This window comes from Bubalus bubalis, chromosome 3, assembly GCF_019923935.1.
Source record: "Bubalus bubalis isolate 160015118507 breed Murrah chromosome 3, NDDB_SH_1, whole genome shotgun sequence".
Lineage (NCBI taxonomy): Eukaryota > Metazoa > Chordata > Mammalia > Artiodactyla > Bovidae > Bubalus > Bubalus bubalis.
The window spans coordinates 62,862,065-62,880,412 of NC_059159.1; the positions used below are offsets into that span (position 1 = coordinate 62,862,065).

Genomic DNA, 18,348 nt, shown 5'->3' on the forward strand with positions numbered 1-18,348 from the left:
AAGCTGGCTTAAAGCTCCACATTCAGTATACTAAGATCAGGGCATCTGGTCCCATCACTTCATGGCAAATAGATGGGGAAACAGTGGCTGATTTTATTTTTTCTGGGCTCCAGAATCACTGCAGATGGTGACTGCAGCCATGAAATTAAAAGACGCTTACTCCTTGGAAGGAAAATTATGACCCCCTAGACAGCATATTTGGAGAAGGAAATGGCAACCCACTCCAGTGTTCTTGCCTGGAGAATCCCAGGGACAGGGAAGCCTGGTGGGCTACCGTCTATGGGGTCGCACAGAGTCAGACACGACTGAAGTGACTTAGAAGAAGTTAGAAGACAGCATATTCAAAAGCAGAGACATTACTTTGTTAGCAAAAGTCTGTCTAGTCAAGGCAATGGTTTTTCCAGTGGTCATGTCATGGATGTGAGAGTTGGACTATAAAGAAAGCTGAGTGCCAAGGCATTGATGGTTTGAACTGTGTGTTGGAGAAGACTTCTTGAGAGTCCCTGGGACTGCAAGGAGATCCAACCCGCCCCATCCTAAGGAGATCAGTCCTGGGAGTTCACTGGAAGGACTGATGTTGAAGTTGAAACTCCAGTACTTTGGCGCACGTGATGCAAAGAGCTGACTCATTGGAAAAGACCCTCATGCTGGAAAAGATTGAGGGCAGGAGGAGAAGGGGACGACAGTGGATGAGATGGTTGGATGGCATCACCAACTCAATGGACATGGGTTTGGGTGGACTTTGGAAGTTAGTGATGGACAGGGAGGCCTGGTGTGCTGCAGTTCATGGGGTTGCAAAGAGTCGAACACAACTGAGTGAGTGAATTGAACTGAACTGAATGTGGGCTGATTTAACAAAAACTGAACATGGAAAATTATCTCCAGGAGACATGATTGATCTGCTTGAGAGCATTTTATTCCTGAGTCAGGTGGCAGGTTGAAAGATAACAACCCCTGGCCCCTTATAGAATCCCTGCTTTTCCTCAAGTGAACATGGATTCAAGCATCAGGACAAACCTGGAAATCAGTTAAGAATTTACTTCACCCTCTTGATGAAAGTGAAAGTGGAGAGTGAAAAAGTTGGCTTAAAGCTCAACATTCAGAAAATGAAGATCATGGCATCCGGTCCCATCACTTCGTGGGAAATAGATGAGGAAACAGTGGAAACAGTGCCAGACTTTATTTTTCTGGGCTCCTAAAATCACTGCAGATGGTGACTGCATGAAATTAAAAGACGCTTACTCCTTGGAAGGAAAGTTATGACCAACCTAGATAGCATATTCAAAGCAGAGACATTACTTTGCCAACAAAGGTTCATCTAGTCAAGACTAGGTTTTTCCTGTGGTCATGTATGGATGTGAGAGCTTGGACTGTGAAGAAGGCTGAGCGCCAAAGAATTGATGCCTTTGAACTGTGGTGTTGGAGAAGACTCTTGAGAGTCCCTTGGGACTGCAAGGAGATCCAACCAGTCCATTCTGAAGGAGATCAGCCCTGGGATTTCTTTGGAAGGAATGATGCTAAAGCTGAAACTCCAGTACTTTGGCCACCTCATGCGAATAGTTGACTCATTGGAAAAGACTCTGATGCTGGGAAGGACTGGGGGCAGGAGGAGAAGGGGACGACAGAGGATGAGATGGCTGGATGGCATCACTGACTCGATGGATGTGAGTCTGAGTGAACTCCGGGAGTTGGTGATGGACAGGCAGGCCTGGCGTGCTGTGATTCATGGGGTCGCAAAGAGTCAGACACGACTGAGTGACTGATCTGATCTGATATTTCATCCCACAGAAGCTCCTTTATTTAGAAGCCATAGAAACACTTCTTTTGGCTACTAGAGGACAGAAGAGTTGTCCTTCTGAGACTATTGCTTTTCATCTCACAGCCACGGGGCATGATCCAGCTGTGTTCCCACTTCCCTTTCTATCTTAAACCTGAGGGATAAATGTCAACCACCTTTAAAAACTGCAAGTTCTTCTGAAATTCATTTCAGCATGCTGGTTCACCTCAGTGCTATACTCGATTCCTTTGAATTTAATCTATTTCCCTCTATCATCTTTTTATATACCTCACATATTCATAAGCTGCTTATATATATTTTTTGGAACCAAGGTGGATTACCATTCTTTCAGCCAATGAGTAAACACAGGTCTTAGGATTCCTATACAAAAAGTTTTCATGTTTCCACCAGCTATCCTTCTATATTTACCTCCAGGATTCTCTGTGCCCAAATTGTTTTTCTAAAATCAGTCCTCTGACAAACTAATACAATTTTGTAAAGTTTAAAAATAAAATAAAATTTAAAAAAAAGAAAAAGAAAAATTTTCCAGCAGTTCATCCAGAAAAAATAAATAAATAAATAAATAAATAAAATCAGTCCTCTGTTCAATATCTTGACCATTCACATTTTTAAAGAAAGATAATGGACTTGGAATTCCCTGGTGGTTCAGTGGTTAAGACTCCACTTGCTAATGCTGGGGACAGGATTTTGATCCCTGGTTCAGAAAGATCCCACATTCCAAGGGGCAAGTAAGTCCATGAGTTGCAAAGACTGATGCTGGAGTGCCTAGAGCCCATGCTCCACAACAATAGAAGCCACTGCAATGAGAATCCCCAGCACCACAACTAGAGAAAGTCTGCACATAGTGACAAAGACCCAGCCCAGCCAGAAATAAATAAATAAAATTAAAATTTTGGAAAGCATTTATTGAAACAAAGAAAGAAAGGGACTTTCCTGGTGGTCCAGTGGCTAAGACTGTGTTCCCACTGCACGGGGCCCAGGTTTGATCCCTGGTTGGGGAACTAAAAATCCCACATGTAGCAATGAAGATCCTATGTGCTGCAACTAAGACCAGGAACAGCCAAATAAACATATATACTTTTAATTTTTTTTTTTAAAGGAAGATGACGGCCTTGATTTTCCAAAGATGCACCAAGAATGATCAAGTCACTCTCACACCTTGACCCTGTTCTCCACGAATTCAAAACTAAAATTAAGTCTCTCTTTGCGTAAATCTATAAAGTAACATTTGAAGGTTGGTGATGAGCCCTTAAAATGGTCCTCAGGCTCTTTCAGCACACACAGAATTCCATCAAATATAATACTTGCATTCATGTGCTAAGTAGATATTTTATTAATATTTATATCTTTTTCAACAAAAGATCTTCATTTATTCACTCAATATTTAAGTATATACTGTATCCAAAGGTCTTGAAATGTTAGTAGTCTACACAGAAGACAGATAGTAGATACAGATCAGATCTAAACCTAAGTAATTCACATGATAGAGATATGAATAGAGGCTCCAGAAAAACCACTGTGGTGGGGGTGGGTTGCATCAAATAAGTAAAGGGAAATGAAGAGAGAGAAGATAAGGAGAAAAGATAACTGGAAAGGATCCCTTCTTATTAACGTTTCTGCTACAAACTTCTGGAGCAAGCACATTACTCTCTAACTTCCTTTCCAGCCTGTCCTTCTAGGAGATTTCACTCTACGGACTTCAGATGGTCAGCCTCAGCACCTCAGGCTTCTCTGTGGAGGAAACACAAAGACACTGTAGGAACCGAAGATCCTCAAGAACCCACAACCCCTGAGACCTCACTGCAGCCTCTGCACCTAGATTCACATAGAGGAAGGTTTGTTTCTTCACCAGTAGATGAAGGTGGAGAAAGTCAGTTTCACAAAATGGATTGTGGAAAAACAGAAGTGCAGTCCCCAAGAAAGGGAGAATAGTCAGCACCACGAATCTGAATTAGCCTGCCATGTGGATTAGTGGGGCTTCCCAGGTGGCACTAGGGGTAAAGAATCCACCTGCCAATGCAGGATACAAGGGGACCCCAGTTTAATCCTTGGGTTGGGAAGATGGCAATGGAAACCCACTCCAGTATTCTTGCCTGGAGAATCCCTTGGACAAGGAGACTGGGGGATACAGTCCATAAGTTTGCAAAGAGTCAGACACGACTGAAATGACTCAGCATGCACACATGGGGATTAGTAACCAGTGTAAAGAGGAGCCAAAAGGCCAAAGAAAAGTCAAAGAAAACCAAGTTGTCAATTTTCTAAGATAGAACCACATCTTTCTTCTTCAGAAAGAAAAATAATCAGTGAGTTCTTTTACTTTAAAACAAAGCTGAAAGGGACCACATGCTACAAACAGCAATTTTAGCTGTGAAGTCACTACACACAGATCACAGTCAAGTGCACTGGAAATATTTTATCACTACTAATAATCACATTATCAGTATTTGCAATTATTTTTTTTTATTTTTCAAAAAACGTAGGGTCTATGCATGGTTTTCACTGTGTTACTGACATCCTCACTTGCCTGCTTATGACAGGGAGCGTGAATGGTCCCAGAATGAGAATGCCCTGCAGAATCCCACAGAATCACAGTGCGAAAAGTTTTAGCAAGGGCCATTAGACCATTTTGGACAAAACAGTTACTGGGCTCTTGGGTTTATTAACAGATCAGCTGGAGAAAAATAAGTCACTACATTTAACTATTTTCTACTTATCTCCACCATCCTCTTTAAGAATACACATTTTAAAAGGAGACAATATAAAAAGGAGATAATATAAAAGTTGCTATATTAAAAACTGCTACTCTGGCATTTTGCAAGTTATCTCGAATAACAAAGAAAAAAATTAGTTTGCAAATGTCTCAGCCTCAATTCCAACTATCATCTCTTACCAAACTAAAATTCATATTATTACTAATTAATTTTCTGTCTAGCGTTCCTCCAGTTTACAAAAAAATCAGTAACATAAAATGTTTCACAACTTTTTTAAACCTCCCTAAAATTTTAGAGGATAATATATATGTTTCAGTTAAAGTTGAGAAGTTCACCCTAGCGATGAAAACAATGAAAACATCACCCTAATCATTGGTGTAAAACACAAGATATGAACAACTATTAAAATATCTCTCTATGAAATTGATTGATTCTACTGTAGCTTCACCTAGCTATTTACTAACCAGTAAGTAACTTCCAGAAAAACATCCACTTCTGCTTTATTGACTACACCAAAGCCTTTGACTGTGTAGATCACAACAAACTGTAGAAAATTCTTAAAGAAATGGAATACCAGACTACCTTACTGCCTCCTGAGAAATCTGTATGCAGTTCAAGAAGCAACAGTTAGAACTGGACATGGAACAACAGACTGGTTCCAAATTGGGAAAGGAGTATGTCAAGGCTGTATATTGTCACCCTGCTTATTTAACTTATATGTAGAGTACATCATGTGAAATGCCAGGCTGGATGAAGCACAAGCTGGAATCAAGATTTCTGGGAAAAAATATCAGTAACCTCAGATATGCAGATGACACCATCCTTATGGCAGAAAGAAAAGAAGAACTAAAGAGCCTCTTGATGAAAGTGAAAGAGAAGAGTGAAAAAGTTGGCTTAAAACTCAACATTCAGAAAACTAAGATCATGGCATGTGGTCCCATCACTTCATCGTAAATAGATGAGGAAACAGTGGAAACAGTGAGAGACTTTATTTTCTTGGGCTCTAAAATCACTGCAGATGGGGAATGCAGCCATGAAATTAAAAGACACTTGCTCCTTGGAAGAAAAGCTATGACGAAATTAGACAGCATATTAAAAAGCAGAGACATTACTTTGCTGATAAAGGTCTATCTAGTCAGAATTATGGTTTCTCCAGGAGTCATATATGGACATGAGCGTTGGACTATAAAGAAAGCTGAGCACTGAAGAATTGATGCTTTTGAACTGTTGTGTTGAAGACTCTTGAGTGTCCCTTGGACTGCAAGGAGATCCAACAAGTCTATCCTGAAGGAAATCAGTCCTGAATGTTCATCAGAAGGACTGATGCTGAAGCTGAAACTCCAATACTTTGGCCACCTGATGCAAAGAACTGACTTACTGGAAAAGATCCTGTTGCTGGGAAAGATTGAAGGCAGGAGGAGAAGGGGATTACAGAGGATGAGATGGTCGGATGGCATCACTGACTCAATGGACATGAGTTTGAGAAAGCTCTGGGAGTTGGTGATGGACAGGGAAGCCTGGTGTGCTGCAGTCCATGGGTTCACAAAGAGTTGGACACGACTGAGCAACTGAACTGAACTGAAGTAACTTTTAACATAAACAAATAAAAATGCATTTAATAGGATAAATACTTTAAGTTATATAATTTTCCCTTTAAAACTAAATTGTTTTACATGCTTGTTTTTTTTTTGGGGGGGGGGTTGTTATGTAAGCAACCTCTCATCTCTGAAGATCTACCTCGGCCCTTGATCAACTGTTCTCTGTACCACAAGAAAGTCAAAGTCCTACATAGAACATGTTTCTTATATCACATCTCTTGTTTGTGTTTCACTTCAGAGAGTATAGTCCATCAAGTAAACACTATGTTTCAAAAGCATTGGCCTTTAAAAGAGGGTACACAGGGTTGGTTGTGGTCCCCCAAACAGTGCCTCAGTGCAAAGAAAGAAGAAGTAAATGCATCACTTCAGGATGAGGTAAAAAAAACAGAGGCTGTGAGCAGTAGGTCCCCTCTGCAGATCTTTGGACAGTAGTCTGAAATAAAGTCACTGAGGGTATGGGCCATTGTTGGCTTTAAAGGGACTCATGAGGAATATGACTGCATTCTGGATGCTAATCTATGCTATCACACTTAGATAATTCTCAAAGTATCCCTATGCAGTAGGTGTTATCCTTACTACCATTTAACAGGTGCAGAAACCAAGAACAGAAGTTAGCAAACTTGCCCAAGGTTACAGGCTGATACACAGCAGAGCCCAAGATCCCTTGTCACCCTCTTCACAGAGGTCCCAGCTAGGCGTCCACCCAACATCTTTCTCTCAATAAGCCAATGGGAATGAAATGCCAAATTCTTAACTCTAACACCATGCTATGATACCATTTAGGAAAATTTGATGAGGGAGAGATTTCTGAATTGTAATAATGCCTTTCTATTTACTCCTCTCTGATGGATCAGATGTCAATATTCCTGATCAGTCCACCAAGAAGAAGCTGCGATTTATTAAGCCAAAATGAAAAAGGAAGCAGGGAATAAGACAACCAAAAAAACATTGTTATACAAATGTGATTTTTAATTCAATACAATGAAGTGCTTTTCTAGCTTTGGGCTCCATAAAAAGCTGATGTTAATGTCATGCTACCTTCAAATACATCAAAAACAACACAAAACACTTTAGGACAACACAAGGGACAAAAAGAAAAAAAAACAATCAAAATGAAATATTTTTTAGAAAAATGTTATATTTGAACAGTGCACATTATTTTTAATTACTTAAAATTTAGATTTAGTAGAATGCATAACTTCATCTTGCCTCTGTCAATTATCTCTGAAGGCAAAGAAAAAAACTAATAAAGGCTCAAAAAGAGTAGTAAGGGAAGAGCCAGGGAAGGAGGGGAGGTGGCTGCCACCTCTGAAGCCAACAGACAGAAAGTTCCCTTCTGAGCTTTCAGCCCATACAATGGGTGGCTTCCTTCCAGGTGGGGGCCTCATCTGGACCCCAAAGCAGTGGTTCTCAACTCTGTATACACAGTACTAACTGGATAGCTCTAGCTTCCCAGTGCCTGTAACTATGAAGATAGGGTGTAAGAATTTTCAATTTAACAAGCTTCCCAGTGATTTAGCTTGATTTATATGAAGATTATAATCTAAGAAATAGTTGGAAGAGAAATCCAGACTCACTACTCAGCAGGTGCTTCACAGATATTTGATGTTACTTTCAGAACATACAGTTTCTGTGGTGGCTCAGATGGTAAAGCGTCTGCCTGCAATGCAGGAGACCCAGGTTCGATTCCTGGGTTGGAAAGATCCCCTGGAGAAGTAAATGGCAATCCATTCCAGCACTCTTGCCTGGAAAATCCCATGGATGGAGGAACCTGATAGGCTACATTCCATGAGGTCGCAAAGAGTCGGGAGGAGCAACTCCACGTCCAAGGAGTGGTGGCTGCACGGATGCCAGAGGGCCTAGAGGGGCTATTCCATGTTCAAGGTTGGGCGGGGCAGTGGTGAGGAGATACCCCTCATCCAAGGTAAGGACCAGCGGCTGCGCTTTGCTGGAGCAGCTGTGAAGAGATACCCCATGTCCAAGATAAGACAAACCAAAGTAAGATGGTAGGTGTTGCAAGAGGGCATCAGAGGGCAGGCACACTGAAACTATAATCACAGAAAACTAGTCAACCTAATCACACTAGGACCACAGCCTTGTCTTACTCAATGAAACTACGCCATGCCCTGTGGGGCCAACCCAAGACAGGCGGGCATGGTGGAGAGGTCGGACACAATGTGGGCCACTGGAGAAGGGAATGGCAAACCACTTCAGTATTCTTGCCTTGAGAACCCCATGAACAGTATGAAAAGGCAAAATGATAGGATACTGAAATAGGAACTCCCCAGGTCAGTAGGTGCCCAATATGCTACTGGAGATCAGTGGAGAAATAACTCCAGAAAGAATGAAGGGATGGAGCCAAAGCAAAAACAATACCCAGTTGTGGATGTGACTGGTGATAGAAGCAAGGTCCAATGCTGTAAAGAGCAATATTGCATAGGAATCTGGAATGTCAGGTCCATGAAGCAAGGCAAATTGGAAGTGGTCAAACAGGAGATGGCAAGAGTGAACGTCGACATTCTAGGAATCAGCAAACTAAAATGGACTGGAATGGGTGAATTTAACTCAGATGACCATTATATCTACTACTGTGGGCAGGAATCCCTTAGAAGAAATGGAGTAGCCATCAAGGTCAAAAAAAGAGTCCAAAATTCAGTACTTGGATGCAATCTCAAAAACGACACAATGATCTCTGTTCATTTCCAAGGCAAACCATTCAATATCACAGTAATCCAAGTCTATGCTCCAACCAGTAACGCTGAAGAAGCTGAAGTTGAATGGTTCTATGAAGACCTACAAGACCTTTTAGAACTAACACCCAAAAAAGATGTGCTTTTCATTATAGGGGACTGGAATGCAAAAGTAGGAAGTCAAGAAACACCTGGAGTAACAGGCAAATTTGGCCTTGGAATACAGAATGAAGCAGGGCAAAGACTAATAGAGTTTTGCCAAGAAAATGCACTGGTCATAGCAAACACCCTCTTCCAACAACACAAGAGAAGACTCTACACATGGACATCACCAGATGGTCAACACCAAAATCAGATTGATTATATTCTTTGCAGCCAAAGATGGAGAAGCTCTATACAGTCAACAAAAACAAGACCAGGAGCTGACTGTGGCTCAGATCATGAACTCCTTATTGCCAAATTCAGACTGAAATTGAAGAAAGTAGGGAAAACCACTAGAATATTCAGATATGACCTAAATCAAATCCCTTATGATTATACAGTGGAAGTGAGAAATAGATTTAAGGGCCTAGATCTGATAGATAGAGTGCCTGATGAACTATGGACGGAGGTTCATGACATTGTACAGTAGACAGGGATCAATACCATCCCCATGGAAAAGAAATGCAAAAAAGCAAAATGGCTGTCTGAAGAGGCTTTACAAATAGCTGTGAAAAGAAGAGAAGTGAAAAGCAAAGGAGAAAAGGAAAGATATAAGCATCTGAATGCAGAGTTCCAAAGAATAGCAAGGAGAGATAAGAAAGCCTTCCTCAGAGATCAATGCAAAAAAAGAAAAAGAAAAGAAAATAGAGGAAAACAACAGAATGGGAAAGACTAGAGATCTCTTCAAGAAAATTAGAGATACCAAGGGAATATTTCATGCAAAGATGGGCTCGATAAAGGACAGAAATGGTATGGACCTAACAGAAGCAGAAGATATTAAGAAGAGGTGGTAAGAATACACAGAAGAACTGTACAAAAAAGATCTTCACGACCCAGATAATCACGATGGTGTGATCACTGACCTAGAGCCAGACATCCTGGAATGTGAACTCAAGTGGGCCTTAGAAAGCATCACTACAAACAAAGCTAGTGGAGGTGATGGAATTCCAGTTGAGCTATTTCAAATCCTCAAAGATGATGCTGTGAAAGTGCTGCACTCAATATGCCAGCCAATTTGGAAAACTCAGCAGTGGCCACAGGACTGGAAAAGGTCAGTTTTCATTCCAATCTCAAAGAAAGGCAATGCCAAAGAATGCTCAAACTACCGCACAATTGCACTCATCTCACATGCTAGTAAAGTAATGCTCAAAATTCTCCAAGCCAGGCTTCAGCAATACCTGAACTGTGAAGTTCCAGATGTTCAAGCTGGTTTAGAAAAGGCAGAGGAACCAGAGATCAAATTGTCAACATTCGCTGGATCATCGAAAAAGCCAGAGAGTTCCAGAAAAACATTTATTTCTGCTTTATTGACTATGCCAAAGCCTTTGACTGTGTGGATCACAATAAACTGTGGAAAATTCTGAAAGAGATGGGAATACCAGAGCACCTGACCTGCCTCTTGAGAAACCTATATGCAGGTCAGATAGCAACAGTTAGAATTGGACTTGGAACAACAGACTGGTTCCAAATAGGAAAAGTAGTACATAAAAGCTGTATATTGTCATCCTGCTTATTTAACTTTTATGCAGAGTACATCATGAGAAACGCTGGACTGGAAAAAGCACAAGCTGGAATCAAGATTGCCGGGAGAAATATCAATAACCTCAGATATGCAGATGATGCCACCCTCTGGCAGAAAGTGAAGAGGAACTAAAAAGCCTCTTGATGAAAGTGAAAGTGGAGAATGAAAAAGTTGGCTTAAAGCTCAACATTCAGAAAACGAAGATCATGGCATCTGGTCCCATCACTTCATGGGAAATAGATGGGGAAACAGTGGAAACAGTCTCAGACTTTATTTTTTTTTTGGGGGGGGGGGGTCCAGAATCACTGCAGATGGTAATTGCAGCCATGAAATTAAAACACGCTTACTCCTTGGAAGAAAAGTTATGACCAACCTAGATAGCATATTCAAAAGCAGAGACATTACATTGCCAACAAAGGTCCATCTAGACAAGGGTATGGTTTTTCCAGTAGTCATGTATGGATGTGAGAGTTGGACTGTGGAGAAAGCTGAGCACTGAAGAATTGATGCTTTTGAACTGTTGTGTTGGAGAAGACTCTTGAGAGTCCCTTGGACTGCAAGGAGATCCAACCAGTCCATTCTGAAGGAGACAATCCCTGGAATTTCTTTGGAGGGAATGATGCTAAAGCTGAAACTCCATTACTTTGGCCACCACATGCAAAGAGTTGACTCATTGGAAAAGACTCTGATGCTGGGAGGGATTGGGGGCAGGAGGAGAAGGGACAACAGAGGATGAGATGGCTGGATGACATCACTGACTCGATGGATGTGAGTCTGAGTGAACTCCGGGAGTTGGTGATGGACAGGGAGGACTAGCATGCTGCATTCATGGGTCACAAAGAGTCGGACATGACTGAGTGACTGAACTGAACTGAACTCAGAACATACACTCTTTCCATGGGCCTACCTGTGTCAGCATCCGTAGGCCTGTGTTCTTCATCAGGAGGTTTAGATGGTGGCCAAGCAGCTGGGACTCTCCTGGGAAACTGCCCTTCGATATAATCTAGTGAGTGTGTGTGGGTTGACTAACTGCAGCCCAGGTGTAAAGTTGATCTAGCTATATTAAAAAAAAAATTAAGCTACTTTAATTCAATCATGAAAAATGGAGTCTTCTTAACTGATACTTTTAACACCATGTCTATCATAAATATATGTGTGGTAGGCATATATGTAGATGCAAACATACATAAAACAGGAAACAGCATTTTATACTATTCAATGTAGATTCATCACATAAACTTTCTTTCACACATTTTGTTTTCATAACCATATGTGTTTCAACTTCTATGGTAAAATTTAAGTCTCTTTCTTTGGAGGTACAAGGCCATGTGTGTCTGCAGGTCAGAAAATCCACTCAGTCACAGAGTCCACTGACTAAACATTTTCAATGCACTGGAATATGATTTCCCTTTGAAACACTTGTGTAAACACTTGTGGCAAAATCAGAGAACAGGCAGTACTGGGCACTCAAGAACAATAAACAGCTTCCTCATCTTCAACAACAGAAAGCCCAGGAAACTAAATATCCTCAATCCAGGTCGGGAACAGTTTGGGAGAGGACCTATAAAGAAATGTGAACTTGCCAAGAAAAAAAGAACTGGACAGGAATCTGGCAAAGAAAGCTCTTCCCAGATGGAGACCAACAGAATCTGGACAGAGTGAGAAGCAGGCTCATAGCTACACCTCGTGCCAGGAAGCCAAGTGGGAACCTTAGAAAGGAGGCCACTCTGAGGCTGTAGACAACCTCAGAAACTGCCCGCTAAGATTTCAGGGTAACAGGTGCTTCAGGATGCAGGCACCAATGTACACAAGCCCTGAGTTCTCTTCATGACATCCTCCTTACTCACAGTTATATTTCCCTAAACCTTTTGATCAACACAGCAAATAAAGCAGAGAGAGTAATTGAGTGGTAGAAACAAAACCAAAAACATAATGTAAACACCATGCTGAGACTGAACTTGAGTCAACCAATGGAGAGGCATTGCTATTTCCAAAGAGTTGCTTCACAAATTAATTGAAGAATTTCCTAAAATATTCTTCAGTGTCAACAGTAAAATACAATGTATATATCAGTTTAAGCTTCACCTTTAGGGACATTCACTGCCCCTATCCAAGAACTCAGATTCTCAGGTCTCATTCAGGAAGGGTCCCACTGTAGACCCTTCAGCCAGTCACATCTTTCACTTACCTACATCTTGATTGACACCAGGTCTACTAAATAACAGAAATAACTTTTTAATGGAAAAATGAGGGGTTTAATTAACATGATATTACAAATGAGCTCTCATTGGTAAAAGTAAAGGAATTCAATGGACATGGACCGGCAAATCCCTGTCCAGGGATTAGACATCAGAGAATATCCTCATTCTGGCAAGAATAAGGTGGAATGTGGGCAAGAGGCAATATCAAGGCTCAATGTTCCCTTCACATCCACAAAATGTGAACCTCTCATGTAAGGAGCAGCCAAGCACCTGGCAGGGGAGTGAGCTGTATGTTTCCCAAAAAGGGGACTCTGACTTATAGAGCTTCATCATCCTAATAATAAACCCACTCAGTCTCAGACTTCATTTGCTCCACAGAAAAGAGTCAGTGCCAGCAGCCATGGGGACAAGTGGTTTCACTCAGGATTTCATCATTCAGCAAATATGAAGTTTGCTAAAAGTGCTCCGTAAAAGCCTACATAAACCACAAACAACCTGGCCAGTCCTGCAGTCTTTCAGCTCCACCCCAGGACTGGAACACATACAGACCTGTAAGGTGACAAAACCTCTCTTTCATCGTACGGCTCCACAAGCAGGGAATAAGCAAGCACTAAGTTCTGTTGTAGTTCTTCAAGAATCAAATGTCAACTCTTCCACCTGTCCTTTTTCTATAACCCTCCTATTCATCCTCCCAAATTCATCTCCCCACATGTCCTAAATCAAGCTCCACTCCACTGGAATGCCCCAACCTAGCCTTCCCCATGCACAGCATCTAACCAAAGATTAAGTCCCACTGGGGTCTCCGCCTGACTCCCAAATCACAGCATGTTAGTCCTGCCTCTTGTTGACAGTTAACAGCATGCAATCCAGGTCAGTGACTGAACACGTTTCTGAGTACACTTCGCCATCCCTTAACCGCCTGAACTACTTCAGCACATGAAGTGTGTACACAAGTCCTGTAAAATTCCCAAGCACTCCATAAAAGCCACTTAATATCTACTGAATTAACACACTTGTCAGATAAAAAGAAAAAGCAAGAGAGATGGTTTATCAACATGAGAGCAGCTGGAGTTGTGATCTCATTTTTTTCATCTACTTATTAACAAAAGTACCATAGGGGTACTTTGTGTGCACTAAATGGAAAACAAAGGTGTCAAGCAATCCATTATATCTAAACCTATTCACAACTGTACCATGTTAAAAAAAAAAAATGGGGCAGACAAAACTCCTAGGATAGAACCAGAACTGCATCCCAGACACATCTCCTAACTTTAGAATACCTTCATGTCCTCACCAGTAACTCAGAAACAATGCCTGTTCTTGTCTTTCTACAGGACTGGAGTGAGCAGGGCAAATGCTACATGAAAAGAGCTGTGTAAACCACATGGTGTAACTCAAACATAACTACCACAACAGCTACTTGCTTTGATTTCTTTTTTATTTTTGGTACATTAAATTTACTCATAATAATTCTAAAAATGAATGATTTTGCCTTTTTAACAAAGTATAATAAAACTCCCTAAACAATACTTGATATTTACAATTCAAAATCAAATTAGCATAATATTAAATATTTACAAAACTGTATCTTTTAAAGGGCTTCCCTAGTAGCTCAGACGGTAAACAATTTGCCTGCAATGCGGGAGACCTGGATTTGATCCCTGGATTGGGAAGATCCCCTGGAGAAGAGAATGGCTACCCACTCCAGTATTTTGGCCTGGAGAATTCCATGGACTGTATAGTCCATGCAGTCGCAAAGAGTCAGACACAACTGAGCAACTTTCACTATCTTTAAAATATATATAAGTTTTTTAAATTTTAATTGGAGGCTAATTACTTTACAATATTGTAGTGGTTTTGCCATACATTGACATGAATCAGCCATGGGTGTACATGTGTTCCCCATCCTGACCCTCCCTTCCCATCCCGTCCCTCAGGGTCATCCCAGCACACCAGCTGTGAGCACCCTGTCTTATGCATCAACCTGGACTGGCGATCTATTTCACATATGATAATATACATGTTTCAATGCTATTCTCTCAAATTATCCGACCTGCACTTTTTCCCATGGAGTCCAAAAGTCTGTTCTTTACATCTGTGTCTCTCTTGCTGTCTCGCATATAGGGTCATTGTTACCATCTTCCTAAATTCCATATATATGCATTAATATACTGTATTGGTGTTTTTCTTTGACTTAATTCGCTCTGCATAATAGGTTCCAGAAGTTACATGCAACTTTGTAGAACTGACATAAAAGAATGGCTCAAAAATTGGAGAATTTTCCTTCATTCCTAAAAAGAAAATGCATCCAAGAAGCTGTGAAGATTCTTGAGAACATGAGGCCTTTAGTTTCAGTACCAGTGCCTGTGTTTGTGCATCTAAGAACTTTGCACAGGTGAGGGGCTACTTACAACACTGGGATGGATTGGCCGGAGCTCCACTCCCTCCAGTAGCAGTGTAGTAACACTGACCTTTGACCTCAACCAGCACAATATGTAGTTTGCACATGTTGATTAAAGATATTCAGTTTGATTCAGAACCTTGAGACTCAATTACTTAATTGAGCCTCTTCAGAACCCTTGGCTGTAAATGTCACTTGCCTCACTTTCTGGGAGTCATCTGCACTTTTGAAAGGACAGCCAACCCACTCAGGTGCCACAGGCCCATCCACTGGGACAGGTGGTCAAGCTAAGCAGGGTCATAGTTTCCCTTACAATGTTTAAGACTCTTCAACATGTAATGCCATCAGTTACCAGTGTGTAAAACAAACAAGGCATCAAATAAGCCACCACAGAGGCAGGAAGAGTGACAGGGACAGGGATGTGAGGAGGGTGCAACCCAGTTCCCACTTAGCAAATGCTCACTAGAAACAATGGAGTGAGTGGACAGATGCAAATCTCCATCAGTTTGTGCTCAAACAGGAATGCATTATAGCTGTATAACATTAGGCAAAGTTACTACCCACTATGCTCCTCCACATGTAGTGTGCAGTTTAACTAACTATGTGACCTTCCTTTGATAAAGGACCTAGAGTTCTAAGTAGTGAATTAAAATACTGAACCTACTAACTGCTAACAAGCTGACTCATGTAATTTTGGAGGATTATAAATGATGTTGGTTTTTTAAAATACCCAATCATATATATGTATTTATTATTCTAGGTGCTAGCTCCCATTTTCTCAGTGCTCTTTAGCAATTAGAAGTTTTTAGCATTTATATCCTTTCCAATTTTCAATATTATAATATAAAAACTAGAAAGTAAGGTAGAAAATTGAGCGTTCTGCTTAAAAACAACAACAACAAAAATATTAGTGTTTTGTCTTCATGGTGTATTCTACTTCAGTCTGTATATGCCACTTTCTCCATTCTTGGAGATACAAAATGCGAGTACAAACTTTAAAATATGACAAATTACACGGAGCAAATTGGCTGGCGCCACAACTACCTGGTTGCCACAGCATTTGGAAACTGAGCCCACAATTTCAGGAAAACGATTACGTAGTTGAAAGCGTCAGTCTGGTCTGTTTCTAGCTGATGAGGACATCTTCTGAGGAAATGCCAAATGCTCTTTAGGCTCACTGACTGTGGTTGCTTCTGGAGAGAAACTTCATAAGAGGGAAAACACTCCTAGCAAATATTCCAAAATTCAAGTAAGGGGTTCACTTGAGAACAGGTCTCATGGGTAGGCAGCTGAATGCTTTGTGTTGTGTGTCTCATGTTTATGTTTTACCATTCTCAATTCAGAATGGCCTCATTGGAGATAGCACTCAGCACATGAACTTTCAAAGACAGCTGGAAATTTCTCTAAGATTTCTGATGACTGAAACACAGCTATACAATGTCTAAACTCATTTCCTTCCATTAGAATTTCATACTTAAAGTTTGTTTTAATTTTTTTTGCCATGTTTAGTATAATAACACTAACTTCTTACATTTATCAAAATAGTTATAAGGGGGTGGGCAGGGCTGAATTAAGGGACGTGTCCAGAGATGGCTATGGACTTAGAAAGTCATTTTAGGCACCATGTCTGCTGATGGTAGGGCTGTGTTCCCAACGAGTTGGTTGTTTGGCCTGAGGTGTCCCAGCACTGAAACTTACAGGCTGTTGAGTGGAGCCAGGTCTCCATATCAGGGGCCCAAAGTATCTGCCTCTGACTCCAGCCAGAGTTCACATAGGCCCCTGCTGTGTCTGCCATCAGCTTTTATGACTCCAGAGAGAGCTAGAGTCACCTCCTTGCCTCTCCAGGAGACCCTCCAAGGCAGGCATTGTGATAAAATTGAAAAAATTCAACTTGGGTAAAACAAGATTTGATATCTGGATTCCAAGCCAGAGGCAGGCCTGCCCAGCTTGAAGCTTGGCTCTTCAGAACACAGGCACAAGTCACCCCTAACAAGAAATCAACACAAACAACCCAACCAACATTTCCCTCCAAGGGCAAAAACCAAAAGGAAGAAGTAACACAACCCTAAATCCTGAGAAACGGAGACCTCAAGTGGAGCAAGTCAGAAAAAAAGTGACGAAAAGAAAGAGAAGTATAGTGCAAATGAAAGAGCAATCAGAAACTCACAAGACCAAATAAATGAAGAGGAAATAACCAATCTCCCTGAAAGAGAATTCAGAATAATGAAAGATGCTCTGTAGACTTGAAAATAGAATGGAGAAAGTACAAGAAGCATTTAACTCAGTTAATACAATCTCCAAGGACATAGAAGAAATAAAGAATAAGCAAACACAAATGAACAACAAAATTACTGAAATTAAAAATACTCTAGAAGGAACCAATAGCAAAATAACTGACAAAGGAACAGCTAAGTGAGCTGGAGGATAGAGTGGTGGAAATAACTGCTGAAGGACAGAATAAAGGGAAAGGAATTAAAAGATTGAGGATAGCCTCAGAGACCTTTGGGACAATATTAAACAAATCAACATTCGAGTTATAGGGGTACCAGAGGAAGGAAAAAAAGACACTGAGAAAATTTTTGAAGAAATTATAGCTGAATCCCCCACATGGGAAAGGAAATAGTCAATCAAGTCCAAGAAGCACAGAGAATCCCGTAGAGGATAAACCCAAGGAGAAACACACTGATACACATATTAATCAAGCTAACAGAGATTAAGAACAAAGAAAGAATATTATGTGCAGCAAGGGAAAAGCAACAAGTAACATACAAGAGAAAACTCATACGATTAACAGTGGATCTTTCAGCCGAAACTCTGTAGACCAGAAGGGAATGGCAGGATATATTTAAAGTACTGAAAGAGAAAAATCTACAACCAAGATTACTATACCTGGCAAAGATCTTATACAAAATTGATAAAGTCAAAAGCTTCACAGACAAGAAGTTAAGAGAATTCAGCACCACCAAGCTAGCCTTGAAACAAATAATAAAGGGACTTTACATAGCCAGTAAATACAAGAGAAAAGAAAGACCTACAAAAACAAACTCAAAATAATCAAGAAAATGTCAATAAGAACATATGTATCAATAATTACCTTAAATGTAAATGGATTAAATGCACTAACCAAAAGGTACACACTGACTGAATGGATACAAAAACAAGATCTATTTGTATGCTTCCTCCAGGAGACCCACTTCAGACCTAGAGACACATACAGACTGAAAGT

General features: G+C 40.8%; 1 long non-coding RNA gene across 2 annotated transcripts in view; it reads right to left on the bottom strand.

Moving 5' to 3' along the window:
• Window positions 1-3,107: 3,107 nt before the first annotated feature.
• Window positions 3,108-18,348, bottom strand: part of LOC123332825 — a 30,924-nt gene continuing 15,683 nt past the window's right edge. For both annotated transcript variants that reach the window (XR_006640827.1, XR_006640828.1), the window contains exons 2-3: window positions 11,428-11,577; window positions 3,108-3,529 (exon numbers count right to left, since the gene is read on the bottom strand). This is a non-coding gene — a long non-coding RNA (uncharacterized LOC123332825). The remainder of the gene's footprint in view (window positions 3,530-11,427; window positions 11,578-18,348) is intronic.